The 13,010-nt window shown below is 44.6% G+C and overlaps 1 protein-coding gene across 1 annotated transcript in view; it reads right to left on the reverse strand.

The window, feature by feature from the left end:
* Window positions 1–13,010, reverse strand: part of LOC6600950 — a 52,188-nt gene that overhangs the window by 26,608 nt on the left and 12,570 nt on the right. The window lies entirely within an intron of this gene.

Consider the following 13,010-nt stretch of genomic DNA (forward strand, 5'->3'; position numbering starts at 1 on the left):
CATGCCACAGCGAGAGAGATGCGCCACATTAGGAGGTTCGCACTGACCTACATACCAGGCATGGGATCGGCTGCTCCAGGTTGCGCAATGCCCATAACCTTCGCATTGAGGGGGAGACTCGTCCAATGACATCCAAGAAAATAGCCACAAAATAGCGCACAATCATTTTGGTAAATGATTTAATTAAACTAAACAGTCGAACAACATTCGTCCAAGAGCCAAGAGCCAAGAGCCAGGCCCCAGCCCCAGTCTCCAACACCTTTCTGGCGGCTCAACTCGGCTCGAATTGGTTCGAGTGCTTTTCAAGTGTGTGACATATTGGCGTCAAGTTCATAATTCACAATTTATTTCATTCCGATTTGAACAAAAGGCGACCAAGTGGCGCTGATCGGGCGACATTGATTGCGATGATCTGGAGCCAAGAGACTTATGGCCATAGCAGAACTCTCCTCTCCTCTCCGTTCGGGCATTGGATTCGATTCGATTGGATTGTGCAGAAACTGGTCTGCCTTCTGATCACCGATCTGGCAGTGTTTCCGTTTTGTTTCTCAAGTTTTTTGTTTTTCTTTGGTCCAAGAATAAAAGGGAATTTTTTGCCTGCCAATTGAATGATTACGGCATACACTTACGAGCATGTACGTACTCGGCTTCAATGAGTCAACAGTTAAGGCCAGCTTTTGTTATAGACCAGGGGAGCTGGGAGACCTTTGGCTCTGGGAAAACTCCTTCCCAGGTTGAACGATTCACCCTCTCTTGAGCTCTTTGGCTTTCTTGGGGGCTGATTGCTTGTGCTCTTACCCTTTGTTTATGTTTCTGTTTCATTGTTTGGTCTTCTTTGGGTTTCTTTTTCCCTCCAAATCGTATCTTCTGTTGCCCCCTGGTTGGACTTGAACTTTGTGCGTGTGTTTTTTTGGGTTTTCTCATCATGTTTCGTGTTTGTCAAGGCTCTGGCTCTCGTCGTACAGTAAGCACTCGACTATGGTGAAACACAAGTGGGATTGTCGCGGCACCCCCCATATCTACAGGTGGTTCCGCATACCCAAAAAATACTGACCCCAAAGGCATTTTAGCTGGTTAGCGAATTGGCAACGCTCGATTGGAGGCCCTAATAATTTTTAATTACCAAAAAATATACAAACACAGGCCCGATGGAGGTGCGGCTGTTTGAACTTGACTTTAATTGGCTTTCCTTTCAATAAAAATAGTGTTAGGGCCACACGAGAGTGCCAACAATGAGGATTGTGTTCTCTCTCTGTCTCTCTGTCCCCAGCTTTTGGGTGTCTTTCACTTTTTGTGAACTGCCTTATGCAATGCCGCATGCCACACATTTCATATGAGGTCTCATTGAGTATGGATTACCAAACTGTAACAAGTGCAAAACGAACCCCCCCGTGGGCTGCATACTAAGATATTTTTGGGAGGGAAACTACGCCCACGCCCACGCCCACGCGGGACTGAGGGACAGTGCCATCAGCTTTTATGATGCCATCTACCCGGACAGTGGGCAAGTGTTCATAATTTGATAATGGCAGCAATTAAACTTGATTGCTGGCTGCTTTGTGGCTCATAATTAGCACCCAACTGAAGCTCAGATGTTTATAAGGCAGTAGTCAAAACTTCTTACAGACAGTGCCATTTAGTTGGGAATGAGCTAGGCGAGTACTTGGATTTCGGGCAACATTCTTCTCAGCAATGAAGTCATATTCGTTTCAGCAAATTAAGTGGGGGAAATGCAAGAGGCAGGGCTTGTGGAGCAGCGAATTATGAATACCCTTTTCAAACTATATCGTAGACTTTCAGGCAGATATCTTCAAATGAAGGCCTTACGGCTATACTTCCTTTCTGTGGGACTGAAACTGGAATACCCTCTGAAAAAGGGGGGGGGAAAACCGAAAGACTTAGGGAACGAACTTCTGCCACTGAATCCATCATTTTACGCGCCGCAGATTTCTAGACAGCAGCATTCCCATCATTGTTGCTGGATTCGTCAATCATTACGATGATCATGATGATGATCGCCATCTGGGAAGAGCAGTGCGAACATTTTCATTTCATTTTGATGGAATCGGTGCACTTTTGCCTGGCTGTCAGTTTCGGTTTCGGTTGCGGTTTCGGTTTCGCTTGAAACCTGCCCGGGGGGAGGGGGGAGATGGGGGTGGGGGGGGGCTCGTTTTCATTTGTGCAGTCAAACAGGTTCGGACATGTTCTTCGCCCCCGGAGTGGGACGTGGGACATGGGACGTGGGGCGTGGGGCGTGGCGTGCACTTGCTGCATTCAACATTCAAGCGTTATTTATTTCTTACACATTTTTAATTGCCTGTCACATGCATTCCATGGAACGATCTCTGCGCAAATCGAGGTGGAAGCGGGGCAGGCACTCTGACATTTGGCTTGACCTTCAGAATGCCATTAGAATAAGCAGCGCATCGTCCATTAAACAAAAATCAGCATCCAAATATAGACGGATAAAGCACCGTTATACGCTGTCGAATGTCGGCGAATGGAGCTTTCAAGCAACGATAAATGATAAATAAAACCAAATTAATTTGTAAAAACGATCAAAAAAGGAAGACCGGGAGAGAGGTCTTCTTCTGATGATGTAATTAAGGCGTAGAAAGCTAAGCTAATAAAAAGAGAGATAAAGAGAGAGAAAGAGAGATTGATGACCGCCGAAATGTAAATGAGATTCAATGAGAATTATGGCCTGTCAGTGTCAGCAGCAAAAAAATGCCTTGACCACAAGCAGTGCACCACATACCGCTGCTTAAGAGAGCCGAAACGAAGAGAGAGAGCGAGAGCAAGAGAGACCACTCTTAAGCTACAACAAGAGCTTTCGATCGCGGCAAGCTTTGGACACGCTTAATGCTATTAAGGCAACTTAGCCATGAGGCGGCAAGGCGACGAAAAACGAAAAAGGCAACAAAAGCACACACACACACACACACACACACAGCACAGAGAAAAGAAATACCGAAGCTGGCAGCAAGCAGGGCAGCAACGTAACCAAACTTACGGTTAGCTTTGCTCTGAGCCAGCTCCAACTTCAGCTCCATTCAGGTCTTCAGTCGAGTCGCGACAGTCCCCGAGTGCGTTTGGGTTCCCCGTTCGATCGATAGTCGTCGTCCGTCGGGCCAGCAGCAGCAAAGCAGCACTCTCTCTCCTCCCCCCCACCCTCTCTCGCTCTTCGTGTGGGCAAAGCAAAACAAAGTCAAAGAGCACCAGCACCACCAGAAGCAGCAGAAGAAGAAGAAGAAGAAGAAGGGCAAAGAGAAAGAAGTAGCAGAAAAAGCAGAAGGTGAACAACAACAACCATCATCATTATCATCGTTATCATCATCATCGTCATTCCACATTCACGAAATTTTGTGCGCGATCGTTATGCAATTGAAGTGCGTTCGAACAAAAAAGCTTCGATAGCAACCATCAAAAATAAAACCAACAACAACAAAACCTTTGATTTAATTAATATTTGAAATTAGAAATTTTCGTGTGTGTCCATGTGAGTGTGTGTGCCAGCCACGGATCCGATCCGATCCAAATCCGGGCAACGGTAAACAACGAACATTAGACGGGTTTAATAGACCTATAAATACTGTGGGTAATACGCGTTTCTGGCTGTCAAAAATTAAATGCCAAATTAAATATTGAAAATTATTGCTAAAACTCGTTTGTTGTCCAACAAAAATTTCAAGCTAAAAAAGAAACACAAGCAAAAACAAAAACAACAAGAGAAAAAGTGAAATTAACAAAGTGAAAAGCAGAAACGCGTTTGGCATTATAAAATCGTTATAAAATGAAATTGTAGCAAAAATTACAAAAATCAATATAAATAATAATAGCAAAATTATTGTTACAGCAATAAAAAAAAAACAAAAACAAAAACTGCATACCAATAAGAAAAGCAACAACAACAACAACGGGACGAAACAGTTTGGGGGGCAAACACTTTTCCTCAAACTCATTTGGCAACGCAGCTCCCTCCTGTCCGTCTCTGTCGTCCGTCTGCCACGGCTACGTAATCATTGGGAAAATATCAGCAATTTTGCAACAGTTTCAACACAACAACAACTGCAACAGCAGCGGCGGCGGCAGCACCAGCAGCAGGGGAAAAAGTAATTGAGCACAACAAAAACAAAAACAAAAACAAAAAGGTGAGTACAAGAGAGAGAAAGATCCCAAGACCCGCGACACGCATGCAAAGAGAAGAGAGAGGGAGAGAGGGAGAGAGGAAACCCTAGCCCTGGCACACACCTGCACACACACCTGAGCCCGCCGTCTCACCTTCACAGCCTTCCGCCTGCCAGGAAGAGACAAGAGAGAATGCCATTCATAATCGCACTTTTTCCTCGCTCTCTCACTTTTATGGTCTAACTGTTGTGCACGGCTTTGGACTTCCTGCTTACGCGTTTTTGTCTTTTCCATACCCTAGCCGCTTCGACGAGGGGATTGAGACGCAGCAAAAGAAGCATAAACGAATCCAAACCCCTTTGAGCTGCTTTTGATACACTTCAGGCCATGTTTCAGCCTCAGCCTCAGCCCCTACCTCTGCCTCTGCCTCTGCCTCGGGGTTTCATTTTCATTTAAATGCGAACAGAAACAGAAACAGAAACCGAGCCCAAAACTACAACTTAAAGCTGGCTCCCTCAAGGTTGACAACGTTTCTTTTTTTTTTTTTCGTGTGTTTCGTGTTTCCTCGCATTTGATTGCGTATTCATATTGTATTTGAATATGATAATGCTTTAAGCTTCCAAAATAGTTTTGATTTGCTGCCACCAATTAAAACTATTAATGCGGAATTAGCGGTCCAGTGTTATGTGGACTCCACGCGCGCTCTCTCTGTTTCTCTGGAGATCTGTAAGTCTGGGATATCTCTGCAGGGTAGATGGCCCTGAATATCAGCCAGACACGGCCAGATGGATGAGCTGTCTGTCTTGCAAGCAGTCAGCACGCCCTCGAAAGCGAATGCATTAAAAAGATTCAGCTAAAAAGTGCAGTAGGTGTTGCCATTCCGATTCCGATGGCGACAATTGCCCCGACACTCGGCTCGAAGATCGCAGCTCGCAGAAGGGAGGAAGGAAGTCGATGTCGGAATGAGTTGGCAGTTCCACATTGGCTTTTGGCTGCCTTCGGGTCGGTCTTCAGTTACAGCTTCTCATCATCAACAACATCATCATCATCGTCAGCGTTGTATCGTTGTATCGCTGTTGTTTTTTGTTGTGGGAGTCAATTAGTGTGCAAAAACCAAGGAGGAGAGCAGTTGCTGGTGGCTGGTGGCTGGTGCCGCTGCCATGGCACCCAATTATGCAGCCATAAATGTAAACAATCGCGTAAAAGACCTCTAAAATGCGGTGCTCCTCGGAGGCTGGCTGCTGCCTCAAAGAATTGCTGAAATCTGTCTGGGCAAAAGTTCAGCAGAACCTGCAGACAATACCTAATGGGAAATGTCAGTTAGTCAGTCACTCATTCAGCCAGCGACCAGACCAGACAGCAGTTGACTTCATTTACATTTTCACAACACCAGCAACACCAGCAACAAATGAATGAACAAATGAGTTTGAGCCGAAATTGCTGGAAGTCCCCAACGAATCAGAAAAAAAAAGGTCGCGCAATCGCAGATTCGTTTTGTAACTTTTGTACAAATCCCAAAAGGAAGGGAATGTGTCTTCGATAGATTCCTTTGCCATCGGGTATGCAGGGAATTAGCATGTGACCGATTAACCGTTCTTTCACTCTCACCCCCCCCATCCCAGTTCTTTTCGCGCTGTGCATATTTCATGAGCTGGCTGTCAATGGCTCTCTTTCATTGTATTCCAATCGATTGGCATTCCCTCGCTGCCTATTGCCAAAATGGGAACTGTTCATTAGCTCCAAAGTGGGTTAATTTCATGCAGGCAGCATTCTTTATAGAGAAAGAGAGACTTGTGGCCACAAAATGTTGGGCTGGAGTGCCAACATTCAGCAGAGACGAGCTTGGAGATCCATTACCCAGAGTATGAGTGCGAGTATAAGAGCTAATAAAGCCGTTAATGTTGTGGCGCCACAAAAGTGTGAAGGAAACATTAATGCTGATACGGAGAGCACGTGTCGGTGCTTGTCGGTGATTAGCCAGCCAGATGGATAGATACTTGTGGATAGATAGGTATAGAGATACATGGGAGATGATGGCCTTTAACGCCTCGGCTGCAACCGCACAGCGGCCCCAAAAGAGCCATAGAAGCCAGGCCCCAACGCAGACAAAGGCGTCTGTCTTTATTAAAACATTATTTGGCATTGTTGGAAAATAAATTGCATTTTAAATACGATTTTTGTATTTTTGTAGCCACTCTCGCGTAGGCAGCAGGCTTTGGGATGGGGATGCCCTGACTCAATCAGCTGAATGAAAATATTATGATCTTTCTGATTGTTTGTAGCACACAAAACTTCCGCTCGACGTCATCATCAACAAAGCAGCGGCAGCTGAAAAGTGAAAACTTGGATGATTTGTTGATTATAAGCATTTGATAAGCCCCAAACTGAATGAAGAAAGAAATGGTAGAAAGGTTGAGAGACCGAGAGACAGAGAGACTGAGAGACCGAGAGACCCATCGAGTAAGATCGAGTAAGAGCTTTTGTCGTTTATTAAGCCAACTAATGATGGTCAACGTAACGCAAGTACCACTCTCATTCTCTTCCTCTCTCTCGCTGGCTGCTAAAAGAAATCGAGTTTCGGTTTCATTTTCATTTTCGGTTTCGGTTTCAAACTCACTCGCTTGTGGAAAATGTAGTGCAACGGCGCTGTCATAGGTCTGCCGCAAATTGCTTCGTTTACAGAGCGAGAGAGCAGGCTCTTCGCTGCTCTCCTCCCACGGGTCGCTAGGCCCGCTTGGTGCGAGCGAGATGGAGGGGAAAGCATTTCGAAGCAGTTGAAGCGTGCAGGCGAAAACGAAAGCAGAAGCAAGCAGCGCAAAAAAAAAGCTGCAGTTTCTTCTACTCCTTTTCTGTATTTTGTGCATACCCTCTACACAGAGGGTATATGCACTGTGATAAGACGTTTACAAAGATCTGAGTAGGACCTGAATCAATTATTGTTGAGGCATTGGGGGATATTTATGGGCTTTAAAGCATTTCGCACAGGTTTCCAAATACAAAAGATCAATCTTAAAACCAACCAAAACTATTACAAAATATTTTACATACATATTTTCAAGGGTATCAGATCTTTCGGCCTCTTAGGCATAGCCTTTCCTTCTTGACTTTTTTTATTTGTTGAATTTCGTGTTTTTCCGTTGGTGTTTTTTTTTTGCGTCTCTGTTGTGTTTGTTGCTGTCTCTTCTTTTCACTCTAGTTGAAGCTGTACATGTTTTGGCCAGGCTGTTTTAGCCATGTTTTCGGCCAGCGGAATTGCTGCACTGGTCTCGCGTTTTGGTCAGGCCAACAACTTGGAACGTAACGAAAACATGCGGAAAAAATTCACTAAAATTAAACGAAAGTGTCAACTTGTTTTTATCGCTTTTTGTGCATCGTGTGTGCTTGAATGAAAACCGAAAACAAATTAGGATGGATTTGCCGACCAAGAAACAAAAAAAAACACCAGGAAATAATCACATTTTATAATCCACTTACAAGTCCTTTGCCAACAGATTTAGTGTCTACGCTGTACAGTGAACACATTATATTTTTCCATTAATTTTACTGCCTTTTCCACCATTGCGGCTTTCAAGAGTTTTCTGTTAATGTTCGGCGTATTTTTGGTTATTTCGAATCATTTGATTTAATGCCCTAAGACGATTTCAAAAGGTGTCAAGCGATTTGTAAATTTACATTTTGAAAGTGCCTGCAACGGCAAGCGGCAGTGGCAAGCGGCAGCGGCAGCAGTAAAAATCAATCAAAACCCGCCAAAGACAGAGACAGCGAGAGAGGGAGACAAAGGCTAAACCATTCGAACATCTACCAAAATTGAAATGTTAATTTTTAGGTTTTTTATGTGAGGCCTTTCGTCTCCATCTCCGTCTATCTATCCAACCATCCATCCATCCATCTATGCATCCGTTCGTTCGTTTTGGTTTTTTTGGGGATTGCGCAAAGCGCTGACAGTTACATGACTTTGAAAAGTATCTCATGAATGCATATACGATATGATTTAACATATTTTCGGGTTTAATAATTGCCTGAATGATCGGCGCCAGATGTGCGTGCCATGGATGGGAAATATTTGCGAAATCGAAATGCAGAAAGTACTGTTGTTTCGTTGTACCGTTGTCCGTCGATGGTTTGATGATGTTATTCCGATACTGAGCCGATGCGCTGAGGTGTTAAATGCCTGGCCAACAAGTTCCGCAATGCGATTCCAAAGTTAAGTGCTTTGATTTTTGCATTATTAGCTTCGCTTCCCGATTTAGGCAATTTTGCATAATTCGCAGCGCATAATGAAAACCTTAACCCCAAACGAGGAACTGAACCGTATCCGAGTGCACGGCACGGACACGGGCACGGGCACGGGCACGGCTCACTCCACGCCACTTTCACGCTATGCAAATTGAGGCATTTGCCGCAGACAATGCCGCGTGCAGACAAGTGTTGAAGAAATATGATGAACTGGTTTCGGCGCAAAGGGGGTGTACTTATATTGAAGGAAAAGTCTGCAAGTATATCATGAAATGTATCCGTATCTGCGATGATAAATGGACAATGTGCCGACACGTTCCTTATGTAAAATTAAGCGGATAATGAAACTCCGTTGAAGTCTTCCCAGCAGGGCTATTATCTCAACACATATCGATTCCGAACCGAACCGAAGCGAACCTCTTTCTTCGTCTCCTTGCCAGCCAAAAGTCAATGACTGCTTAATTTAATTTGGCCAAAGATATGTACATATTTTCAGTTCTCGCTTGACCCCTGTGAAAGCCATTTCGTTTCGGGCTCTATTCTCTGTTGGCTTGGCCCCTCTGCCGTCTGGGCCAATCAATCAAGCCGACTCTACACGCATTCTTGGTCCGAAATCTTCGGTTCTTCTTCGCTTCCATCTGCGAAAGTATCAAATTTGTTGTTGCTTCATTAGGTCTATCGACTTTCAAGCAGTTTCTGGTTACATAATGGGAACCATTAGGGGTGCCAAAAATACTTTCTTGCCAAAAAACAAAACAAAAACAAATAAAACCCATACAGGCCTGAAGGAAAGCAAATTTATCATGTCTGACCCTGACATTTCTGTGAGGCAGTCACAAAAGTTGGCAAATGAATTTGCAGATTTGTGGCCCCACAGTCGTTGAGGTAACATCAAACAAATCATCCACTAACGATTCACACTCTAACTACTGAAGCAGCTGCCACACCGCCGATGGGGCAGACACTTCATACAATATTTGCAGTCTCGTGACGCACTCGCAAATTGATGAACTCTCCGCGGCTCCAACAATGCAATCGGTGGGGGGTAAACGAACTGAAAACTATTTGCACTCCGGAGACGTCTCAGACAACAGCAGCGGCAGCAGCAGCCAACGACCTCTTGACAGGCAAGGCACACCACACCGTTTGCCTGGCTGGAGGGAGGAGGGGCGGCAGCCTAGAGCTGCATTAGAATTACATACCCAACCCCGGGCCCACTTCCACGTGCACGTCCACGTCCACCTCCACCTCCATTTCCATTCGATTCAATTAATATGCGACTAGCGTTGTCAGTGCGATTGTCATCATCAAAATTCTTTATTGATGGCCCCCGAGAGCCGACCCGACTCCACTCTATCGTAAAAACTACAATAATTCATGACGTGGACTTTCATTCATAAAGTGCGCTATTGCCGCTGTCTGTCTGTCCGTTCCGTGCCGTGCCGTCTGGGCTGTAGTTGAATATGCAGTGAATGTTGCCATTAAGTTATGCATATTTTCATTTAAGCTGCGTGGAGGAAAGTTCTGTAGAAAGTTTTTGAAACGAGTTTTCCGCTTGTCAATCAGGGAAGCAGCAACAACAACAGGCATTATTACTCATCATTGATAGAAGCGTAGGAGAGGTAGCTGAGTTCTCTCTCAGAGGTATGCAGTTTTAAGCACTGCTTAAACGAGGCTTTGCGGCACTTTACACATGCACAAACACACAAAGCTGTGCTCCAGAGAGCAAGAACGGTGAAAGCATGTTCTTAAAGTTGAGCAAGCGATAATAAATGATTATTGCTCATCAAAGCTGAGAGAGTGGGTGTGGGTGTGTGTGCTCTCACGCATGCAGAGACATGCAGCTGTAGCGGCGGAGGACAGAGAGAGAGAGAGAGCAAAGCCATGCGGAAGCACAGAAACTGCGTACCCACACTAAAGCTACTGAGAGCTTTTCTGGCAATTGTTTTGTTGTGTCTGCGTTCTGGAAGTGGGAGAGTGCAGAGCAATGCAGTGTGATGGGAGGAACAAAAGCAGAACGCGAGAGGCGGGAGTGCATTGTTCAAGGTGACGCAAGGTGTCATCATAATTGGTGTTTAAGCAGCGAAAAAACAGAATTCTTATCACATAGATATGAATATACATTTGTACATCTCTTATGAGAACACCAAACAACGAACTTGAAAGTATTGCGTCACCTCACTGCTTATTTCTGCAGCGTGTGTGTGGGCAGCCGTCAATGACGATCGTTTCGAAGCAGAAGAGGAGAGATCTATTGTTGAAATATCTAATAAAGTTGTTTTGCGGGAAGTACCCCAACATTCAAGATAAATAATAACACTTCAACTTTGCTGAACTCTACTCTCAGTAAATAATGCTACTTAATTTTGCAATTTGCTACGTTCCACAGATGTTTGAAATCCACTTATCCATCGAAATTATCGTAAATTTTACTTTCTACGGGTATTTTTCGTATTTTGATTCGTTTGGCAAAATGTCAAACGCAAGAAGCCAAGTTATTGAACCCATCGGAAATCGGTGGAAAATCTCTGCTTATAATTCAATATCAATTTGTTGGACAATTGTGAAAGTTCAACGAATTTGAAATTTAAATTTGAGTTCATCGGATGATGCCCCCCCTGGCCCCTGGATGCAGGGTATTAAGAAATAATCATCAATTGGCATTATTTAAATTATTTCAAGTAGCAGTTTTCTGCCCGCCGATTGATATTTAGTTTTTCTTGTGTTCGTTTTTTTTTATTTTTGTGAAAGTTGAACATTTTTGCGTGCGCGAGAGAAATATTTTATTATTTTTGGTTGGAAAGTGAATGCTGGATGGCTGAAAATTGCTGGCCTAATGGTCGCAAACACACATTTTCTCACATAAGTCATTCAATCGTAGATTGATGTTTGCTTTGGCAAAGTGCAACCTGTATAACTGTAAAAGATCAGGGAAATTATCAAGCAGACAAATCAGCAAAGTCAACACGGCAGACAAATGCCGAAAGACTCTCTCGATGACTTTATTTTACGGCCATCAAGTGGCAGCCACAGACACAGCCACAACCACAGCCTCGGGGGCACATCTGCAGCCCCATCTCGCCATCTTTAGCTGCGGTCCAGGCAACGGCAGTTACTCCGTTTTCAAAAGTCCAGTAACGAAAACACAAGGTCTCGCTCTGCCCCGCTCCATCCGCTATGAGTGTGCAGGATATTCGAGCACCACTTGGGGCCCACTCCACTCCACTCCACTCCACTGCACTGCACTGCACTCCACTTCAGCTGCAGTTTCAGCTGGGGCCGTTTGTGGGCCGTTAATTGTCCATCATATAAAGAAACTTTCTTGATATGTCAGCGTTATTTATCCAGAATTGTTCCGCGAACACTGAGAAATGCCGTTTAAGTGTTTTAATTTGACGTGCCCCATAAAGAATGCGGCGGCATTAAGGTTTCCTTTATATTTTTTTGGTGTTTTTCGTTTGGAATTTATAATTGAATAAACGCGTATCCGTGTGGGGATTTTAATGGCATTATGAATATCCAATTGCTTTAGATATCCAGATATCCATTCCAGAAAAAGTAGTACCTACTTTTATTCGGCAATCTTTAGGTCTGGCAATGCCTTCTTCGTGCCTCAGTAATTCTGTCCCTTGGATACCTCTGCTTTTAGGTGCTTATCATCTGTCCTATCCATTCTTGCATTGGGCACTCTCATCTCTAAAGACACAAATGTGTCGGAGAATGCACCAAAACTAAACCGTAGACATTCGCGTATCCGTGTGGATCAGCCATGATGTACGAGATCCCATATATGCGGCACTCAAAATGCACTTCACGTAATTACGCGACTCCTCGCCCCCGGAGACAAACTAGAACACGTCTGTGTGCGATGTACGTGCTGAGCCTGAGGAACTCTTGTTTCGAGCATGTATGCCATATGTACTATATGTTCTATATACACGGCAGATACACTGATTTCTGGGCTCGTTTCTGTGTCGCCCTGTGCTGGCTATAAATAACAATGCTCGTACTTTCAGCAGGGGGGGGCAGACACAAAAGAAAATGCAACTCAATAATGGCAACAGCAGCGGCAGCGGCAGCGGCAGGAGAGTCCCGGTCTCAGTCTCAATCCCAGAGCTGATACTCTATACAATTTAACGGCTTTTGTTGCATAAATCGCATAAAGCTGCAGCAAGAGGCACCAACATTTGTTATGCGATTGCAATCTTTGTGTTGGCGCAAACAAAAAATGGCGTCGATCGTTGACAATTGTGCAAAAGGCGATGAATATTTATGGCCAGGCCCTTGCAGCAGCATCCGACCCAGCACTGCAGCACTGTAGCACTCCCGCACGCCGCCAGTCAGTCAGTCAATCAGACACTCCGGCCGTCAATCAGTCGTTCACACAGTTTCTGGCGAAAAGAAAGCCAACAATTATAGACACTAATAACAGAAAAAAAGACGGCCAAAGATATGACAACAGGTTAGCGAACCTCCTCCCGAAAAAACATTTGCATGCCGAGGCACACGAGCGACAAAGAAAAACAGATGAGAGAGTGAAAGAGAGAGCACTTTCTTGTCGCTACACGCGTCGCCTGCCAAGCCCCAAGCCCCCTACCCGCCGCCCCAATAGATGTTTATTATGCAATGAGCGTTTTTTTCAACAA

This window comes from Drosophila persimilis, unplaced genomic scaffold, assembly GCF_003286085.1.
Source record: "Drosophila persimilis strain 14011-0111.01,24,50 unplaced genomic scaffold, DperRS2 tig00000002-arrow-pilon, whole genome shotgun sequence".
In the NCBI taxonomy this organism is placed as follows: Eukaryota; Metazoa; Arthropoda; class Insecta; order Diptera; family Drosophilidae; genus Drosophila; species Drosophila persimilis.